The sequence below is a fragment of the Cupressus sempervirens genome, chromosome 11, assembly GCF_028749045.1.
Source record: "Cupressus sempervirens isolate cs-2001-9-10 chromosome 11, ASM2874904v1, whole genome shotgun sequence".
Taxonomy (NCBI): domain Eukaryota; kingdom Viridiplantae; phylum Streptophyta; class Pinopsida; order Cupressales; family Cupressaceae; genus Cupressus; species Cupressus sempervirens.
Genome location: NC_143128.1, coordinates 298,075,992 through 298,098,608, shown reverse-complemented (window position 1 = coordinate 298,098,608; position 22,617 = coordinate 298,075,992).

Below are 22,617 nucleotides of genomic sequence, written 5' to 3'. Positions count from 1 at the left end.
AATTCTCAATGACCCTGTTACATCGAAATTATTACTTTTCTTCATGTACGTTCTAGCTAGTTCGGAATCAAATTTTTATTTATTTTTGGATTAAATCGTCCTTTCTTTCACCACAAGCAAGGATGTTTTCTCAGGCAACACAAACCTTCATTTTCCCATACCACATAAGTGTCATAAGGATTCGCACAATGCAAATTCGCGGTAGCAACATTAAAGGGCATTAGTTTTTTTATATTGGGCATTGAGGATTGGCCACTGCCTAAATGGTCGAATATTTGCAGCCGGTCAGCCAGTGCCGTCAGTCATGTCCGTCTAACTTTCGTCTTCGCTCTAACTTCCGACTTCGTTAATTTATCAAGTGTAAAAGTACCAAGTACGATTTACTTTTTAATGCAAATGTTCTGTAAAACTGGCCGAGTTCTTTATGACATAAGTGCAAATATTTTTTAAAAACAATTATTTTTTAATGATAAGTGTGAAAAGAGTAAATATTTTTTACATTTCTATATGATAAATTATAAACTACATTAATTCTATTTTTAATTTTTTAATTATATATGTAGAATAATATTTAAAATTAATAAATAATTAATTTATAAGTATGTTAATTTGATTATAAATTTTCATAGTTTATTTTTTTCAATTTTTCATTCATGTTTCCTTTTTTGAAATATAAGATATATCAATTTGAATATTATTATTTTTTAAATGTATTTATGTACTATTGTTAATTTTATAAGACTAAACATTTGATTTTTTTAGGGTGTGAAAGCTATTTAAAAAATGATAATATTAACGTGTAGAAGTGAATTTCTTACTTTATATAAAAACAACATTTCTATTAATAAATATTTTAGTAACTATGTACTAGATTTTCTTAATTTATAGAATTTTTATTTTATCACATTAAGAAAAACTTAAAATGAAATTACTAAAAGTAATATGTAGGTCATCAAATCTTTGTCTTAAAATAAATTTTATTTTTTAAATATATTTATTATATTTAAAATATTGAATAATTAAAAAATAGCTTTTTATTAGAAATCTAATAAAGTTGTATTGCATAGATAAAATTTTGTATCTAAAATCTATTTCAATTTGAAATTAGAATTAAGTACTTTTTAATGTAATAAAATGTAATTCTATAAAGTAAGAAAATCTAGTACATAGTTACTAAACTTTTTTTTAATAGAAATGTTGTTTTTATATAAAGTAAGAAATTCACTTCTACACATTAATATTATCATTTTTAAAATAGCTTTCACACCATAAAAAATCAAATGTTTAGTCTTATAAAATTAACAATAGTACATAAATACATTTAAAAAATAATAATATTCAAATTGATAAATCTTATATTTCAAAAAGGAAACATGAATGAAAAATTGAAAATAATAAACTATCAAAATTTATAATCAAATTAACATATTTATACATTAATTATTTATTAATCTTAAATATTATTCTACATATATAATTAGAAATAGATTTAATATAATTTATAATTTATCATATAGAAAGGTAAAAAATATTTACTCTTTTCACACTTATCATTAAAATAAAAAGAAATTATTTTTTTAAAATATTTGCACTTATGTCATAAAGAACTCTGAATATTTACATTAAAAAGTAAATCGTACTTGGTACTTTTTAACGAAGTCAGAAGTTAGAGCGAAGACGGAAGTTAAACGGACATGACTGATGGCACTGGCTGACCGGGTGCAAATATTTGGCCATTTAGCCAGTGCCTGATGATTGTTCCCTTACTACATTAAATTTGCTGATGTAAGGAGTCAGTATACTTAATGCATGCATGATTTTTATTTTTATTTTTTTAAGTGAAAAATATAATTAAACCCCAAGAAATTAGTTCTGAACCAATAAGAAAAAAAATTATTATACAGATAAATGAATTAAAAAGTACGTGCTCTAAAACCTTAGGAATATGTGATGCTTGCTGGAAAAAAAAAAAAAAAAAAGGTTGGGGAGTGAAACAAAAACATTAGTTCCCTATATAAAGCAGGGACTAATAATGAACATAGACTAATTCTATCTGAATCAATTATTTAAAAAAAATAAAAGAGAGCATAGACTATTTCTACCTTAAGCTTATTCGGCAAATTGATTTGAAAGTCTCCCCGAGAAGTAATAATAATTAGTTACAATTCTTGGAATGTAGGGAACGAGAAGAAGATTTATTGCAAGGTATTGAATGCCTCAACATTCAAGAGTTTTGAAAATGGAAAATTTGTTTTTATATAGAAGTTTAAAAAACCATATAACAGATGAAGTCAACACGCACATGAGCAACTCTATAATAAAGGGTTGCATCAAACGATAACCACAAAAACTTAAAACTTAGAGTCTAAATGTGGTCTTACAATTTCAGACTCATATCTGCTATGTCAACTTACCCCCCAACATAATGTCTATATAGATGGGGAAAAGTTGAATATTTTAAAATTACTAGTTAAATAATATGGATTTAATTTTAGAAGAAAATTTATAGTCACTATGTATGATTCCAACTAATGTTAGGATGGGTATTTTTGATATAAGTGTTAAAAGATCACTTATGCTTTAAAAAAAAGAGTTCCTCTAAATATTCATAAAATATCATTCATTATCTATTGATGCACAAAATTTAAAAATAAATATTGTTTTTATAATATTATATAATTTACTATACTTAAAAATTATATAATTAAAAATTTAGATAGTATAAAAATAATACATATTAGTTGAAGATCATTAATCTTTATTATTATAATATATAATTCTTGATGTCACTAAAAACTCCTAAAAGTTTTATTTTAGAAGAACATGTTCATTTTGGTTGTATTTTTAAATGCCTTCACTCTTCTCAAAGACATGGTGCTAAATTGTCTTTATATTAAGAAAGAGAGAATACACCTCTTTATCTAACTATTGTTGAACATAATCAAGTGGAATAGTTGAGGACTATTTTTTTACAACAAGAAGAAGAAAAGATTTGACCACTTTTTTGTTTAATGAAATGTTAAATTATTATTAGTCCTTGCCATAGGCAAAATACTATTGCATTCATTAGATGCAATTAAAAACTATAAAATATATTAGTTTAACCAATAAGTATCAAGTATTTTTTTAGATTTTAAGTTTTTTATAAAGTTTGAACATTTTATTATTAAATTTGAAATGGAAAAAAGCTATTTAACTAAAATCTTATTGGCTCTCACTAATAATAGTAAGGGAGAAAATTAATTTTCGAAACCAAAAAATCAAGAAAAAATTATAGCTCTAACTTTTAGCATTAATTGTGCAATTAATATGGTTGTAAATATCATAAAAGATGATGTGACACTACATTTACTTCATCATTTCAAGAATTTCAAATTTAAATTCTTTATAAAGTTTGGACATTTTTATTTTATTTTATGAAAAAACAAAAATAGTATTTAATTGAAATCTTATTGAATCTTACTAAATAGTAACGGAGAAATTTATTTTATAAAACCAAAAATCAATGTAAATTTAAAATTCTAACTTTTTGTATTAATTATGCAATTAATATAATTATTATAAAAGATATGTCACATCACACTTTACCCTACCATTAGTCAAATTAATAATAATAGAATGTACTAACTCATAAAATATTTTATGATTCATTTTGTGCTTAAAGCATTATCTTTTAAAATAATTAAAAGTAATAAAAAGTGAATAATGTAACAAAGAATTTTAAAAACTAAAAACTAAATAATATTATAAAAAAAATTAAAATGGTAGTTATTCTACGTTGACAATTGATTGTAGTTTTTTTTTTTTAATAAAGAATTATTTGATGTTAAATATTTGTAAAAAAATAAAAATTGTTTGGTAATTTTCAATGTCTCTAGTTTTTTAATCATATAATTTTTTCTTTTAGGAGAAACAATTGATTTCTAATTTCTTACATTGCAAACATGCTAAAAATAAAATAAAATTTATTGTACTACAGACTCCAAGACACAAAGAATGAGTAATTTAAATTGTGGATATCTTTTCTATATGTAGAATTTAGTTATAGCATGCTTATGCTTTTGTTACGGTTTTGGTTGGTATTGTTTAACTTTGCACAAGATATCAATGATTCATTTGTTCACAACACATTACAAGACATTTATGATAACTTTATAATTGTATTCAAACTAATATTGTAGAAATTTTATTTATTATCTCAAGACTTCTCATGGAAAAATCAATAATGCAAAAAATGTGTTGCCTTGTAATGTATGTGTGATTTTTTTAGTGAAATTGAACAACATATCTTGAGGGCTTATGAAGATGCTTTCCAATCTAAGAACTCTTGAAGTTAAAGAATTCCATTTTGTTCTAAAATTCTTATACACTTTTGAGTTTTCTAATTTAGAGCTTGTCGTAACTTTTTTTGTAAAGGCATTGATGTTAAAATTCTAATGACACAAAGAAGTAATTTTGCACTTGGTAAGAGCTCTAACTTATCTACTCACATTCAACTAGAAACATTAATGCAAAATGTAATTGTAAATGTTTCTCCACTGTCTTTAGTTCTTAAGTTCTATGTACAATTAAAATTAATTTTAATATAGATTAAAGATGGTTCAACCTCTAAAAGATCAAAGGATATAAAGAATGTTGTTCTAATACATGTTGCATTCCTTCAAATTAAAAAGTTTATTCCTCCATCTCAACCCTTTATTGCCACACTCTACAATACTATAATCATGACACATATGGTAGGAAGTATGACACTTTGCATCTCTTGTTGACTATTTAACCATTCCACTAAATAATATCTAAAAAGGATAATGGTGCATAATTGATTACTTTAAAATTGTATTAAAATATAATACAACTTTCAGTAATTCCTCTATACATTATTTTTACATATAATTTGATGTTTGACATCTTCAAGTAAAAGAAGATTCATTGTGAATTATTCTAAGAATATATCTATCTTCAACATGTGATCAAGTGCATAGATTGTATTAGCAAACAAGAAAACACTTTTAATTCATAGCTTTGTAACCTTTATCTCCTTTTCATTCCTCCTACTATTGAGGAGCTTAGAGGAAATAATATAGACATAATAACTCAATTAAAAAATGCTCTAGCTATTATTGACCTTGATGTAGTAACTTTATGCATTTAGAAATAGGAAGCACATGTTTCTAGGAAGATACTTGAAATATGAGTTTGAGATGCTAAAAGGAGGGCTTTTAGAAGGAAGTAACAATGTTGAGCCTAGGTCCATAAGGAACAACTAGACTAAAATAGTTATGTTGAAGGTGCTCTAATGTAGTTCAAAAATCATACACACTAATGAACAAATTAAGCATGGAAAGAGTTAATTAATTCTAGCTATTTAACATTTTTAGCCTAGGAATCAACCATTAATGTGTATTCTTTAGCCTTTAAGTACTCTTGTGGGAAACAATTATTTAGAAGGTATAGCTATAACATTTATATTGAGAAGATTATCCCAATGAAACTCTAGGGAACATAATGAATCTTCTCAAGAATCATATAAGAAAAGTCTTGGGGAAAGTATAAAGGATGTAAATTTAAACTTTAGGCTACAAAAATGTTAATCATAGGGATCTTCAAAATAGGTTTCTTGATAAGGTGGAGATAGTAATGACCCTTGAGGAAGAATTTAAAGTCAACATGAAAGAAGAAAGTGGTGGATGTAGTACAACTATATAGGATGAGAGAATGAGTGATCTAAGCGGATATAAATACATACTAAGAATGAAAATTTAGGGGATATATTATTATTTATAGTACGAGGCTCAACTAGTGCAAATCACCCCTCTACTTTTCTTTATCTCATTTGGGTTTTCACTTTTCTATATCTTGTACTTGCTAAGCAACACTAGTTTGTCTAACAAGGGCTCTGGGAGAGAGCTTGAGTCCCTACTTAAGGGTTAGAAGGTATGTTAGATAAGTTGCAATTATCATTTACTAATGAAAAGGTATCTTTTTGCATAATAGGCTCCAATAGATTATGCTCAAACAAAATACAGAACCTTAGGGTTTTTTGTGGGGGGGGGGGATCTAATAGGCTCTAGATTATGCTCAAACAACACAAAAAACCTTCCTTGAAAAATATCAAATGAATTTTTATTTTTTTTTGTAATTGTAGTAAGCTAATTTTGACATTGTATTGGAATTTTGTAGTTGAATAATTTATTTTTATAGTTAAATTATTTTATTAGATAATTAGATTAAGGTAAGAAATGTTGAATTTATATGTATTTAATTGAACACAATCAAATGAATCAAAATTTTCATTATAAAGTATCTGAATTTATAATTAATTAACATACACATATAGATAATATTGTAAATATAAAGTATATGTATTGTACTAATAATTGTTAGAAAATAAAAGAAAAAGTTGGGGTGATCTAAATTTATTAATTTCTAGGAGAATTAGATTGAAATATATAAATTAACACATATTTTATTTTCATTTTAATAGAAGAAATAAATTTAAGCAAACCAAAATGACAATAAATTAAGATAAAATCTAACAAACCTAAAGTTAACTTTAATAATAAATATATAATTTAGTTTAACTCTAAACCCTTAAAACAAAAGTCTAGTAAATAATAAATACTATGAACTATATTAATGCTTTCAAACTAATATTTATAAGAATTTTAATTTTTAAACTAATTTTCATTTTTACTTAGCTTTATTGTCATAAAAGTTGTATCACGGAGGAGAAGTTCTGATCTATTGATCTCTATCCGCAATTGAATTGTCCATACCAAACTCTTGAATCTTAAAATCAACACAATTATACCTCTCCACTTCTATTATAAAAGTATCTATTATTTTATTTTTCTTGAAAATAAAATAATTACATTGAAATATTTACTTAACAGATGTTATTACACAACCTTTTAATGACATATCTAAAAAGTTAGTTAAGATTTGATACTAACTAAAAATGAAGATACATTTTTTTGTTTAATTGATCTTTGAAAAAAGTAAATAAAGAATTTCATTTATGGTATGCCTGGAAAGAATTTTACTCAAGGCTATTTCCACCATCATTTGAAATTGATCCAAAATGGTTTTGACCAAGAAGAGATCGAGATTCTTCTTCATCTCTGTCAATTCTTGGGAGCCCTCTTTAGGAATCAGCCTATGTCCTGAGTTGCCTTAATAGTGCCTATAAGGAAGCAACAAGTCTGTGTGCAGATGGCCATTCACATTCTAACTCCGGCCTTTGTCCATGCCCTCCAAAGGGTTTTCACCTAGTTACCCGGTCATCAAATGTTTCAATTTTGAACTTGTTGATCCCCTAGTTTTGTTTGAAATATGTCCCATTTTGGTCATCGAAATGATTATATTATCTCTAATTTTTTGTGAGTCTCTAAATCTTCATATCTCCGACTCGTTCCTAACTCTGCCCAACACTTGAAATTTTCAAAATCTGACTTGTGAGCCCCAAGTTATCACAGGTTAATGGAGAGACCCAAATTACGCGTTTTCAAGTTTATCATTAACCATTAACCTCTTAAACAGGTTAATGATAACTTTCAAATTGCGCATTTTGGAGTAGGTTAATTAACCTCTCCAAAAACACGTATCCATTAACCTCTCAAATAGGTTAATGATAACTTTCAAATTGCACATTTTGGATTATATTAATTAACCTATCCAAAAATGCATATTTCTTAACCTCTTTGAAACAGTTATTAACTTGTTTGAAAATTTCTCTAACCTGTTTAAAATTCTTCTATGAGAAGTCACACATGCAAAATTGAAGCTATTTGTGATCATCAACACATTTCGTATAAAACAAGCATTCAAAAATATAGCTATACATCGGCATGTGTGGCTACTTATCATGGCATTTGCAGTGTTCCTATTCTCAAACAAAACCCAAACTCAGAATTACAAGACAATGAAATGTGTAGGGATAGAATGAATTAGCACTACTACATAGGGGGGGTATAAAGACATTTTTTTAGACAATTCCTTAACCAATTGTCTTAATCTACAACAATACAAAAGTTGTATACCGTCTCACATCTTGTCTTTAACTGAGTGTCTTAAATTATGTCTTAAAGTATTGTCGCTATAAGACAATATGAAACAAAAGTAATTTTGTCTCTTTAGAGACAGTTTACTTTAATCCCAACTAGTGTCTTTAGAGGGACAATAGTGTTTACATCCAACTATTGTCTCTAATAGACATTATTAAAAATATTTTTTAAATTAATATTTTTTTCTTCCAATTTCAACATCTAATGTTTACAAAAAATAATAGTACAAATATGCACTATAATTATTTTCAATATCTCATATAAGACACTCAACAAAGTAGCATAACAAATTAACCTGTCAAGAAAAATCATATTAATTTATTTATTCCAATGTTTGTTTCTTACAAAATGATGTGGGAGCTGGTCCACTGCAACCAATAAAATACATTGTAGATATGCCATATCCATCATTGAATAATAACATTGAGTTCCTTTAACTCTATAGCCTCGTAATGAAGTAGCTAGACTTACACAAACACCATATTACACATCCACAAAGTTTAATGGTGTAGTTAAAAAGATCCTTATTTTAAATACATATTTTTATGAACAAAACCATAAAACCATAAGGAAATATCTGTGGGATTTGTGGGTTGCAACTCATAGTTAACGCCATCAAGCTCCCTTCAAAGTATTTCTTTCGAGGGCATAAAACATCTTTGTCCTTAACTCTATAGCCTCATAGTGAAGTAGCCAAACTGACCCAAACATCATATTACACGTCCACCATGTTTAATGGTGTAGTACAAACAATCCTTGCGTTAAATACATATTTTTATGAAGATAACCATAAGGAAAAATCTTCTTTAGATATCAGTTCCTAATGACATGAATGCCCATCTCAGTGGGTTTTGTGGCCTGCAACTCATGGTGAACACCATCAAGCTCCTTTTAAGTATGTCTTTGGAGGTAGCATAAAACATCTTTGCCTTGATATGGAATGCAATAGAAGACCTGATGATATCATTAAAACATTCACCATATTTAGATGTTGAAGATGGACATAAAAATGCAATGCCTATAATTTAGTGGATAAAGGAAACCAAATTAGATATACAATAGAGTAAAAAATTGTGATCAAAGCCATGGTGCAATCTCAAATGTTTTCTGACTTCATGAAATTGATTGAGGGAAAAAATTACCATCCATTTAGCAGAAATTTTAATGCCATAAACTTCAATACTCACCTTATTTTGGATCTTGAAACTTATTGTTTCAAATATCAACTAATGCACCATATTTACGTATGAAATGCATTCACATAAGAAAAATCAATGAAATGCAAAAGAACTGACCAGACAATGAAGAATGTCTTTCTCTTCTGGTGGTTGTGGTAATGCACCCCATGGTTATTATTTCATTCTATTCTTTTATAGGTAAAACCAAGGGGCAAAGCTTGTAGCTTTAAATAGCTCATCTTCATAACAAATGCTCAAACTTTTATTATACCATACCCATCTAATTTGAAGTATGTTGTTGCATACTACCTATAGTTCCAAGATGATAAAAAATAGACCAACAGTTAGAGCCAATAGTATGTCCATGAGTTAGAAGAAAACATGATATGTTTTACTTACCATGCAAGAAATGGTTGCTTAACTTTGACCTTTTCTTGTACTTTCCATTAGACCTGAAACCACTAGAAAATAGAATTATGGTTCCCAAATAAGAAATTCTTGAGAATATTTTATTTTGGTTGAATCAGAAGCTCAATTTGTCTAATTTGATTGACATAGAAAAACAAAAACACAAAATATCTAATGGCTAGTAAGTCTGTAAATCCTATTTATTGAAAAGGAGAGCTTTTCTATAGGAAAAAAATAGCAACTTAGATAAAAGGAACTCTTCATAATGTAAACACTTACAATATTTAGCCTTCTAGAATAGCAGTGTACAACCAATTTAAGAATTCATCGGTTAGTCTAACACCGATGGACTGGGATTTTTTAGAAATGACAAAGCCACGAGAAATTCTTTCCTTTTCATAATCTTCAAAGGCACTCCTGATAAATCATATTAGAGATTTCAAAAAATAAATTGAAAATGTTTAGTTTAGTATGCAATTAGCATACTCAAACAAATACAAGTAGCATAATTCTAAGCACACGTCTAATTATTTTCCTGAAAAAATGTCTATGCTAAATATGGTTAACAGATAATAATTTCTTTTGACAGTTTAATGTGAATTCAATTTCCCTTTGAATTAGTTTCAATAGAAATGCAAAAATAAGATTCATTGACCATAATTCGGAAGAAATTGCAAGTTGCTTAGCAAGCTCTAATCCATCCTGATGGGGCCCAATTTTTTAAAAAAATTGAGGCCTCTATTTATGATGTAACGTGTGAGATTAGTGGTGATATGTTGAGTTGATGTCAGGCTAGTGAAACACAACAATAAACAGTGTGAAGATGACACTTTGAACAAATGTATCGCTAGAAAATTGTAGAATGGATCTTTGAACAAGACACTATACTAACATCTCCATTTGGTTGACTTGGCAGGCTCAGAGAGGATGAAGTTTTTGGGTGCTAAAACTGGATGCTTAAAAGAAGCCACAAATGTCAATAAATCTTAGTCCATTCGCGACTGGCTATACTCGTGGAAAAATAAATGTACTAGCTTTATCAAGTGATATGATGTTGAAGTATAACTATGAAGAAATTTTGTCAAACAATTTGCAGATGTGTACTGGTAGAGGACTAATGGCCGACCTCCAAGAATTTATTAATCCGACCATTTGTTGTCTGTGCATCTTTACTACCTAATAGATTATAGTGACATAGAATATAGCTCTAGGGGTATTTAGTTTTTCCTTTAGACCAATACATAGTGCTTTTCACAAAATGAAGATGGACACGTGTTTTTAGATTTATTGATAAACTCAAATACAGAGTAATGGAATAGATTATGAATTGTTACATTAGTTACAATAGTCTGGAGCTAATAGCTGCAAGGAATTTAAATGTTCACTTCCAATAGATGCAATAAGTATTTCCTAAATCTTGAACTACTTTCCATGTGCTGGCTGCAAAAGGGGTAGCATGAAGAAATGATTTGAGATTCAAACATTCTTTCTCTACCACAGGCAACCCCTATTCATTAATGTTCATTGGGTATAGTTAGTGGGCTTCAAAGCACTAAATAGATTTATATATCAGTCTACAAATCAACAGAGATCTGATATCATCACAATAATGGCTACTAGGAACAAAGATTAAACAGAAACATAATTGAACAAATGTCACTGAAATATGTCTTAAAATATGATGCTATTGGGAACATACCTCACTAAAAGATGATTTAAAATATGATGCTATTGGGAATACAAAGTAGAGATGAGAGAACATCTACATTAGATTATAAAGGCATGATATTGACATGAATCTTCAGTAAATGTAGTGGAGGAACACATACGTTATTTTGAGTAACTTCTAGCCCTTAAAAGGAGCAACAATCCTACTTGCTTCTATAACGTATCTTCCACCTAGTAATGTTGAAATAGAGATAATAAAATCATTACCGAAAGAGAAGTTGTTAAATTCTCCTTGTGAAGATGAATGGACTGCATTTCACACTGCTTCAACTAGGAATAAAAATAATTTAAGGCCCAATACAATTTATCATTTCCAAAAGAGTGGATGCTAAATTCTCCTTGTGAAGATCAATGGACTGCATTTCACACTCCTTGAGTACATTCATCTATGATACTTAAAGGCCTAATACAATTTATCTTTTGCACCATTTATAATGAATGTTGTTCAACCATTTTACATTGCTATAAGAATTCCAATCACCACGGCATTGACAAAATAGGTCCTCATCAAGAATGGAATTAGATGGAGGCTCAAAATGGTACCATAATTTTCCAGGACATAATATGTATACCAGTGAAATTGATCATTAACACTATTGTAACCGCAACTTCCTATTTGAAATCAAGGATGTGTTCTTCAAAAGATAGACTCTCAAAAGAAACGAAAGAAGTTTATTTTGATTTGATAAATACCTTGTGTGAGCTGGTTTTATTCAGACACCCATAAACACTCTTCTTGCCTGCAAGATGACAAAAATATTCAATCTATAGTAAGCCAATGTATGAAGTGAACCACAACACACAGAAAAGCATGTGATCAAATAATAAGAAAACATCTTCACTGACGACAAGCATAAGAATACAAAACTGAAATACATCAAAATCCAACATTGGAAAACAAGATTGCAAAGACACAATTTACCTTCAACCAATCAACTATCTATGACAGGTCAACATTTTTATTATCTATTGACCCAATGAATTTCATTTGACCATTTTTTCATATTAAAGTGGCAATATCAGAGTAATAACTTTATATAGGATGATGACAATTTGTAACTTAGATCTACACCTGTAAATAAGCAAAGAGTTTCTTCCAGAGAAAATAAGAAATTGTCTTTGCAAAAGGATTCTTTTATAAAGAACAGATTTCCACAACCACAAGAAAACAATTTAGTAATGAAACAAATTGTAATTTGAATCCAACAAAATGGTCTGTAGGAATCACATTATATATAATGATTTTCTAATCCTCAACTCCAATATCGTGCCTGATTGTTGTGACTGTGATTCTAATTTCAACCACCATGTGAATTTACCTCCTGCATGGCTGATGCGATGTGCAATGATTAGAAGTTCAATAGGATTGTGCATATCCTGTGTGGAATCAGGATGTTAATTGTAAGACAACAGACAGGCATATTTCAAAACCCTCTCATGTATAAATCGTTTCCCAATGTCACTTGCAAGATAAAATATATATCAAAGCCGATCCCCAAGGCTCTATCCCAAACTAAGAAATACCTAGAGCTGATACGCCCCTCTTACTGGGTCATTTTTATTGCATTCATATGGATCTGTTTCTGGATATTGGGTGTTGTAGGGGCAATCAGCCAAAAATATGCAGCCCTGAGCATAATGGCGTTCATACTCTGTTTGGGATGGGTGATGGAGGTACTCAGAAATATAGTGCATGTCACAACTGCAAGGGTTTTGCCATTGTTTTATCTGAGGGGAATGCAATGAAACGTTCATTTCTCTTTATAGAGAGCCCTAAAAATATCTTTGGGAAGCATCAATCTGAGATCAGTCTTAGTACCTTTTCTAGAAGTTCTTCAAGTCCTCATAATCAAACATGAACATCTTATTTCCAAAAATTATCCTATATGAAGAATCAAAATTAATTTAGCTTTTGTGGTGGGCCATAAGTTTATTTTTTGTATGGCAGGGACGGGAAATGAATATGGTTGAAGGAGAAGATGAATTTTTCTTCTCCTATGAATACGTTTTCCAGTTTGCTAACAACTGGGACTTTGTTTAGGTATACTCTCATTTCAATGACATTATTTTTAGCAATTAAATAATTTGGAAGAATGACGCCACACCCAAAACTTCAAAGGAGACAGATGGTTATAGATTCGAATCTTTAAGCTGATTCATGGAAATTAATGTAGTATTAGGGCTAGGTTACGATAGGAAACCCAAAAGGCTCAATCATTTAAACCAAAAGAAGAGGGTAGTATTAAATGTGAAAAGGTTCTAGGTTTTCAATTGCATCTGGTCCATGAGAAATATTAAATTCGGCAATTTATTTGCAGGTAGCAACATACAGGAAAGGATTTGTAAAAGCAGCTCAAGACACCTGGGCATTGTTCAAAGCGGCGAGTTACTTAATAAATTTCTTGTCTATAAAAAATACAAAAAATAGGAGCTGCGTAAACTTAAGAGCTCAATTCAAATCTCTATTATGTAAGAATAATACTTTGAAATTTATATGACCTTGATCATCAACCTTCAAATCAATAACAACATATTCAAGAAGTTCAAGAAGCATGCATAATCAAAAAAACATTTAGAAACTATACCACTGCATGGGGTCAGCAAGTTAACACAGACAAATCAGAAATTTACTTTCTCTAGCCTACAAAGCAGGCGAAAGTTGCTAAGAAGCTGGATCAAAGGATTGTAACACCCCCTAACACCCCCACCCCTAGCAGGTACTTGGCCATCCCAACTTTTAAAGACTTGAAGAACCCCAAATTGCAATCCATTGTTAGAAACATGCACAAACAAGATGGCTATCTGGAAAGTAAAATGCATGTCATAACAGGCAGAATGTTAATGCTAAACACTGTTATATCTGCAATAATTATAAATTAATCATTGAATATAATAAAAAATAAATTTAAAACCTAAAAGTTAAAATTAATTTAAAACTCTAAGTGTTGTAAGACTATCATAGTAATGCCATAAAGCTTTAACTTAAAAAATAACTTAGCTTTCTTCCATTCATGTCAGCATCTCTGCATCATATACTTTGAATCATGAGTTTTAAAAGGTTCCTCTGTTACTATTTTGACACTATAGCTCCTTTTTAATTTGAACCCACTCTTCACACATCTCAAATATCCCTCTTTTGTTTGCATTTTGTTTTGCCCTAAGACTTCATCCAAAACAAAAGTTGAAACCATTTGGAAATAAAAACTGACTGTCAGTTACTTCACGTGTCTCTTTCAAACTGCAATCTTATATGACAGATGCCTATGATCCTTCTTTGACATTTTACAGATAATTTGGTTAGTAAATAAATTCTCCACAGAAAGCAAAAAAAGTAAAATGTCAAAATTGTGAGAGCAGGCACTGCTGGTAAACAATAGTGGTAGTGGAAAAAGCTTCAGTTGAACACCACAAAATCATGCCTAGACACCCCTGGGGATGCCACTAATTAATTTTTTCCACAAAAACTCTTAATAAAATATTTTATGATTTTGAACCCTTTTGTGTTTTCTAAAGTTTCCTAAATTTCAAATTTATACAAAAAGCAATCACCAACCCTGTTACTTCACCTATAACAGTATTTATTCATAAAAAGCATATTTACATCTACTAGTCTACTATTTTTTCACGACTGTATTTTAATAGAATTTTAATGAAACAACAACTATCTATTATGTTTATCAGATAATATCTCTAATTTCAGCTCTAGACTAGCTCTTACATTAGCAGATTCCCCACTTCTAGCCACCAGTAGACTTTGTTCCAAACAAAGACAACACTGAAAAAAATATGCTGGACTTGTTTAGTCCATTCAGGTGGATATTTACACCACAATGATCAAATGGATATAGAGACAGGTCTTAATTTAACCATTGCTAATATTGTTTGGAACTTTTGAAGTCACATTACTATTTGTACTCTAAATTCTAGCTCCCTTTTTACAACAATGAAGTGTTTTTTTTTATAGATGATACAACAATGAAGTTGATGGTGAAAATTCAAATGACTATTGTGGAAACGAACAAGTTAAATTTTAAATTTCACTATTGCAAGCTACTTACCATAAGTACTCTGCTCCAGTTCTATTTTCTTTTCTTGATATCCAACAATGCAGTAGCCAAATTTAGACCTATGTCTCCATTGTTGCACTTAAGTTGTCTGCTCACAACCATCACAATAAATCTAAAATAGATTAAATATAAATTGACCAATAGTTAAAGAACTCAATAGTAGGAGTAACAATTCATGACTAACCGTATGATAACTAGAAAGTCATTATGTGTAAAAGCCTCCAAAAATAAAAGCAAACGATAAAAGAATAAGGTGTCCAACTCTTATGCATTAACTGAGGGAATATTTGTAGCATACTTCAGCATAACCTTCGGTATTTCTTTGCATATATCATCCCAAGCTTCCTAAAATCAGTGCTTGAATTTCAGAATTTTATCACAATTCTCAAACATTCCATCTTTGTGGAAACTAATACATGTAGCATATACCAAGACATTGTTATTTCAACTTAAACTATTCATAAACAAGACCTAAGTGCCTAACAACATGAAAACAAAGTTCCACCAACAAAATTAACATTTCTAGCTCACCTCGATTTATATGCTTCCGCCAACTATGTACTCTGAGAACAATGGTTATTAATGTAAAACTAATAACAATTGGTGACATGTTACACAAACCTGGCTCATATTCTTCATTAGTTCATTGCATAAGAAGCTCAATGGTTCATGGTAAAAACGTTCCATGCATGCCATCTGCAGAATTCAGAACATAACAAGTCCAAGTTCAGTGTGAGTCAAGAGAACATATATTTGTATGACCCAATAGAATGTAAACATCACAGTCACTAGATAAAAAGATAAAAAATTCTGAAACTAACCTTCAGTGCCCTTAGAAAGAAGGTTGCAGTACCATCCTGCCTCAAGAAGTTTGTGTACAGAAACCTTGCAACCATGAACCCAATATCAAATCCACAAAAGGATTCAATCACTATGGCAATGAGAAAAGCCTCAAGGTTCTCGTGAGGATACTTTAAGTTAAACCTTTAAGGATTTAGATGATGTATTGCACTTAAGGGCAGTAGTTTCCTTAAAGCATCGACAGTTGTTTCCATTCCCATTACAAGAACAACTGGTATCTGAAGAACCCATTCACTGACACAACAACATTAAAAACTCAAAAACTAGAAAACTGTTGAGGCAAATAGACATTTCTAGAAATAACCAAGAAATCCATTGCAATTATAATGTACATGAAGGTACAATCTGAAGCAATACTTATTTTCAATCACTATGCATATAGACACTAGTATTATTCTCAATGCATTTTTTTATCTAGCTAATATTCACAAAAGTCTTCAAAATGCTGCAAAAGAGGAATTGTAAACCCTCTTCTATCTAATACTAGTATGGGTCTATGGACCTTTTGTTGAGATAATGGGTGTTGCACACATTGCATAATATTGTTATTTTATTATTTTATTTTATTATGTAATGTTGTGCCTAGATGGACGTGCAACATGTAAAGATTCCCATGGAATATTCTTGATGAGTTGTATTGTAACATTGTGAAAATATTTCATGTAATTATTTAATATTGGGGGAAAAGAATTAAATGCCCAATATTAAATGTGGGGTCAGTGGGTTAGGTAGCACATGGTTTTAGCACATGGTTTATGTAATACCACTTAGTGGTTTTGTGGGACTTGCTACTATATAAGCAGCCACAAGGGTAGTTGTTGTAGATAGAGAAAGAGAGTGACAAGGAGAAGACAAAAGGCAAGAGTCGAGCGGGACAAGGCTTGACAGGTTAGCCAAGGGAGCATTTGTGAAGGTTGAAAGCATGGCATGGGATGTGTGGATTCATGCTTGTTCACATAGTTTGCTCAGTTGTGGCTATGGCCATGAAGGCTTCCATGGTTGTATGGCAATGGTATTTTTGCTGAATAATACATGATGATGGATGCTTTTGGAGGCTGGGTTTTTCCCTCAATGAGGGTTTCCCAGGGTATATCTTGTGTCACATTTTGTGGGTATGTTTTCTATTCTCTTGCATGTGGATTTTAATTCCGTGTTTATTTCAGATCTATGATGGGTTATGTGGAAACGGTTATATTCTTTATTGCCAAGTTTCCTTACAAGTGGTATCAGAGCTATGGTTTTATTATTGTAACCCTAGATTGAATCCATGGGAATGCATGAGAGAATTAAAAAAAAAAAGGGGCAAGATATATGAATAATTATTGCAGATCTGAGGGTTTTGGATTTGCTGTTATGATGGGATGTTAAAATATTTGGGCATGGGAAATTGTTGGACAAAAAAAAGATTTTTCGGATGTTTCATTTAAAATGAGGATTTTGGGGGGTAGCATGCAGAAATGACCTCCTGGGTAAAAACAGACCTCACCATTGGATCCGGGTCGACATTTCCATAAATTTTGATATATAATATGCCCTAGTTTGGCCATGTTCAGAGGAAATGAAAGAGTTTTTTGGTTTCAGCTCATGATGGCCATCAAATTTAATCCCGTCGGAATTTTCGTCACTGAAAAAAATTAAAAATGAAAAATCGTACTGAAAATGGTAAAAAGACTGTCTTAGTAAAACGGCCATAACTTTCTCTCAAAATATCAGATTTCAGAGTTCTTACAGGCGTTGGAAAGCTAATTCAGAGCACTACAAGATGATGTAGGTTTGGTTTTGTGATTTTAAGATTTTGTTAGGTTTTAAGAGCCCTAAAGTCAGATATTATTTATTTTGAGCACGGATTAGGGCATAACTTGGGCATACGGAGTCGGATTTTGGACTTCGAGTAGTCAATGGAAAGCTCTTGGAGAGCTCTACACATTGGTTCAGATTTGGTGCAGGTTTGGCATGATTTATTTGTTGATATATTGATCTGAACAGTTTATAGATATATTTTGACTATGGTAACATTGTGAGTTTATGGCATTGGAGATTTAAGTTTTGATGTCATTGTATACTCAAGTTTGGTCTCATGATGATATGGTTATCAATGTTTGGTTTGGATATGCATGATGACTTGTTGGGTCTACAAGTTGTGCAGTGTTGTAAGCGGTCTATACTTACAGGTTGCATTTATAGCTTGGTTATGGGTTGTCTTTGCCCATTGATCTTTCATTATTGATGCATATTCAGATTGGTGGCTTGGATTTGGGTTGTCTATGCCCTAAGTCACATGATTTTATTCTTCATGTAGAAGGGATGAGATGTTGTTACCAGGTACAGTCATGGCAGAGGATTGTGGTTGACTATGCTGGCAGGTTGGACACTTTAAGAACCAGATGCTCGGTTCATGGATGTGATCATGGTGTCATGGATTTTGGCATGACATGATTGGTTATATAGGTACATCCTTGATGTTCTTTAGCTTCGATTTCTGATTTGGTTATGGTGGTATATCTTCTTGGTTGAGGATCATGGTTATTTGGTTTCTTTTGAGGAGCTCATGATGTGCACTTTGAGTTCTTTGATGGTTTAATGCCTTGGTTGATTCTCATGGTTAGAAGATGGTTTTTCATCATGATGTCATGGATAGCTTGGATACACGGTTTAGTGGGAGCTTGTGACAGTGATGGGGTGACAGTGCAGGATTAGTTCCTGGTTTGGTTTATATCTTCTTGGTTTGGAGAAGATGGATTTTATGATGCCATTGGTGACTTGGTACCACGGTTGAGTGAGAGTTTTTTGGCATTGATATATTTATTGAGTGTTTGCAGATGTTGGAGGTTTGTCTTAGATCCTGTTGCTGCAGAAGCATCTTTGACATTTGCATGGTGCACTTGTTATTTTCATGGTGTTTGAAGATGGTTAGATCTTGAGGACTCATGGAGTTCTTGGTTATCTTCATGGTGTGTGGAGATGGTTCTTCATGGTATGTGGAGATGGTTTTCTTCATGGTGTGTGGAGATGGTTGCATCTTGAGGACTCATAGGGTTCTTGGAAAAGGTGAGGTTTATGCTTTTATTTGACATGTTATCCTTGGTGTGAGGATGGTTTCATTATTATGTCATGGTATACTCTTGATACGTGTTTAGAGTTGTGACATGTTATGGTGTGTTCATATGGAGCATGTTATCTCTTTGGTTGAGATGGTAAGATCATGTTGTCATGTTTATGTTCCTGAGGCCATGGTTGGAACTTTGACATTGATCTTGGTTTAGTTTCTTAGTATTGAGTACACTGATCATAAGCTGGATACTTCATGATATTGCTATGTTGCATTTGGAGTTGGCATGGATTGATTGGTTACAGGTGCTCATGGATACTTAGAGATGGTGGTGACGTTGATTTCTCTTGGATTAGAGAAGTATTTGTTGGGACGGTTAATGGTTTCAGCAGGAAGTCCGAGGGGCAGTCACTTGATATGGACTTGAGAGGAGATTGTTCTTAGATGAGTCTTGGTTGGAGACTTGGGTATCTTGATGAGCATTCTCATTCCCCACTCTTGGTCTACTCGGCGGTTTGCTACTTGAGAGGTATAGCCCATTGTTTTTTCTCAAGTACATTATATTTATGCTTGTCTTTCATGGATATGGATCTTGAGCTATGGTACATGAGTTAGTTCTGGAGGGTTCATTTGAGAGATGGTTTAGCATTGGTTATCTCCATGTGCATATGTTGTTATGCTGGTTGAGTTTGGGATATGGTTTTATATTGGGCATATTCCTTGGATTAGGAATGGTTATTCCTTGGTTTAGGAATGGTTTTATTGAGTTTGATCTTCTTGTGAGAGGCTTACATCCATGATGAGTTATATGGTATGGTTTGGGTGTTTTTTGAGGCTTCTTGTTGGGGTTTTATGGAGGAGATCATACTTGCACAGTTTACATCTAGAGGTGTGTGTAGAAGGACATGATACAGGTTATGATTTGCATGGTTTCTCTTGGTCTTGGTTATCTTCCTGGATGTTCAGTTTTGCTTACATTGGATTTGAGATTGGTTAGAGATTGTGATCACTGGTTTGTGCTCATGTATGTCATGTGAGAGATGACATGGTTATTTCTTTATCTCTTTCCTTTGTTGGTTGTGGTGAACTTGGGAGAGCATTGGAAACTTGTTATGAGAGTTGTTCTTGCAGGATATCAGTTTATGTATTGTGGATGTCCTTGATACTACATGGATTCACTTCTTTGAGATGTGTTGAGTGGATTGGTTATAGATTTGACATTATCTTTTGCAGTGGGAGCTTCTTGGTATATATGTGGCAGGTATTGCTCTTGAGGCTTGTGATTGCAGGTTGTAGATTGGATATGTCGGTGATATGAGATTCACTTGTTATACCTTTGAGGTATGGATAGTTGGAGGGGTTTGGCACTTTGCTGTGGGTGCTATTTCAGCTATGGATATTTTGACAACTACGGATACATGTGATTACCTTTGGATCAGGTCTTTTGTGCTTGGAATTTCAGTTGGTACATGATTTTATGATCTTCTAATGCGACAGGTTGGGTGGCTTTCTCTTTGGATGGCTTCTATGTATGTCCAGTGGGAGTGGCATAATAGGAGTTGAGACCATTCATGTTCGAGATGCTGGATACTTTGATTTTGTTGCGGGTACCAGGATGGAGCACTTGGTGTATTTTGATCCATGATGGTGGATGTGCTGGAGGGATTGTTCCCTTGTTCATTTATGTGGCTACGGATTGACCCTATGCAATGTATACAACAAGTGGGAGATTGTTGAGATAATGGGTGTTGCACACATTGCATAATATTGTTATTTTATTATTTTATTTTATTATGTAATGTTGTGCCTAGATGGACGTGCAACATGTAAAGATTCCCATGGAATATTCTTGATGAGTTGTATTGTAACATTGTGAAAATATTTCATGTAATTATTTAATATTGGAGGAAAAGAATTAAATGCCCAATATTAAATGTGGGGTCAGTGGGTTAGGTAGCACATGGTTTTAGCACATGGTTTATGTAATACCACTTAGTGGTTTTGTGGGACTTGCTACTATATAAGCAGCCACAAGGGTAGTTGTTGTAGATAGAGAAAGAGAGTGACAAGGAGAAGACAAAAGGCAAGAGTCGAGCGGGACAAGGCTTGACAGGTTAGCCAAGGGAGCATTTGTGAAGGTTGAAAGCATGGCATGGGATGTGTGGATTCATGCTTGTTCACATAGTTTGCTCAGTTGTGGCTATGGCCATGAAGGCTTCCATGGTTGTATGGCAATGGTATTTTTGCTGAATAATACATGATGATGGATGCTTTTGGAGGCTGGGTTTTTCCCTCAATGAGGGTTTCCCAGGGTATATCTTGTGTCACATTTTGTGGGTATGTTTTCTATTCTCTTGCATGTGGATTTTAATTCCGTGTTTATTTCAGATCTATGATGGGTTATGTGGAAACGGTTATATTCTTTATTGCCAAGTTTCCTTACACCTTTTACGAATATATATATATATATATATATATATATATATATATATATATATATATATATATATATATATATATATATATATATATATATATATATATATATATATATATATATATATATATATATATATATATATATATATATATATACACACATATTGAAAAGCTGATCCCAATTAATAGTCTATAAATTATGATAATCCAGTTACTGGCAATGCTAAAGATACCATAATTATGTTGGTGATGCCCATTGATTGTTTGATAAACACTTTCATGTTAATATTTTGTCCATATCAATGATAAATACACACATCAAGTTAACATTACATAAATATATTATATATTGTAGGGAACTGATAGATGTAACTAAATCTAGACAATCAAATTCAGAATCAGTAATATACATATCTAGTAAAATGATGCCATCTCTAAGTTAAGATTATGTTAGCAGAAAGAAAAATAATGATGAAGTTACCTACAAATAGTAAGTAATGATCTCTTGTCAAGTGAAGACAATCAAATTCAGAATCAGTAAAACTATATATCATAGATCTTTAAAATAATATAATGTTAGCAGTAAGAAATGTGATTACGAAATTGCCTGACAATAGTAATGTACTCCAATGAGTAATGATGTGGTTTTCAGTTACAACATCTTCTCCATTGATATCTTGCACAACACCAGTCATTGTGGACTTCATATCCAAGTCCAACACACGTGGTCCACCTCATCTCTTTAAATAACTGTATTAAATAAGAATAGTTCAATATTACATTTATAACTCATATATATCATAGTTGAGGAATCTAAAATAACT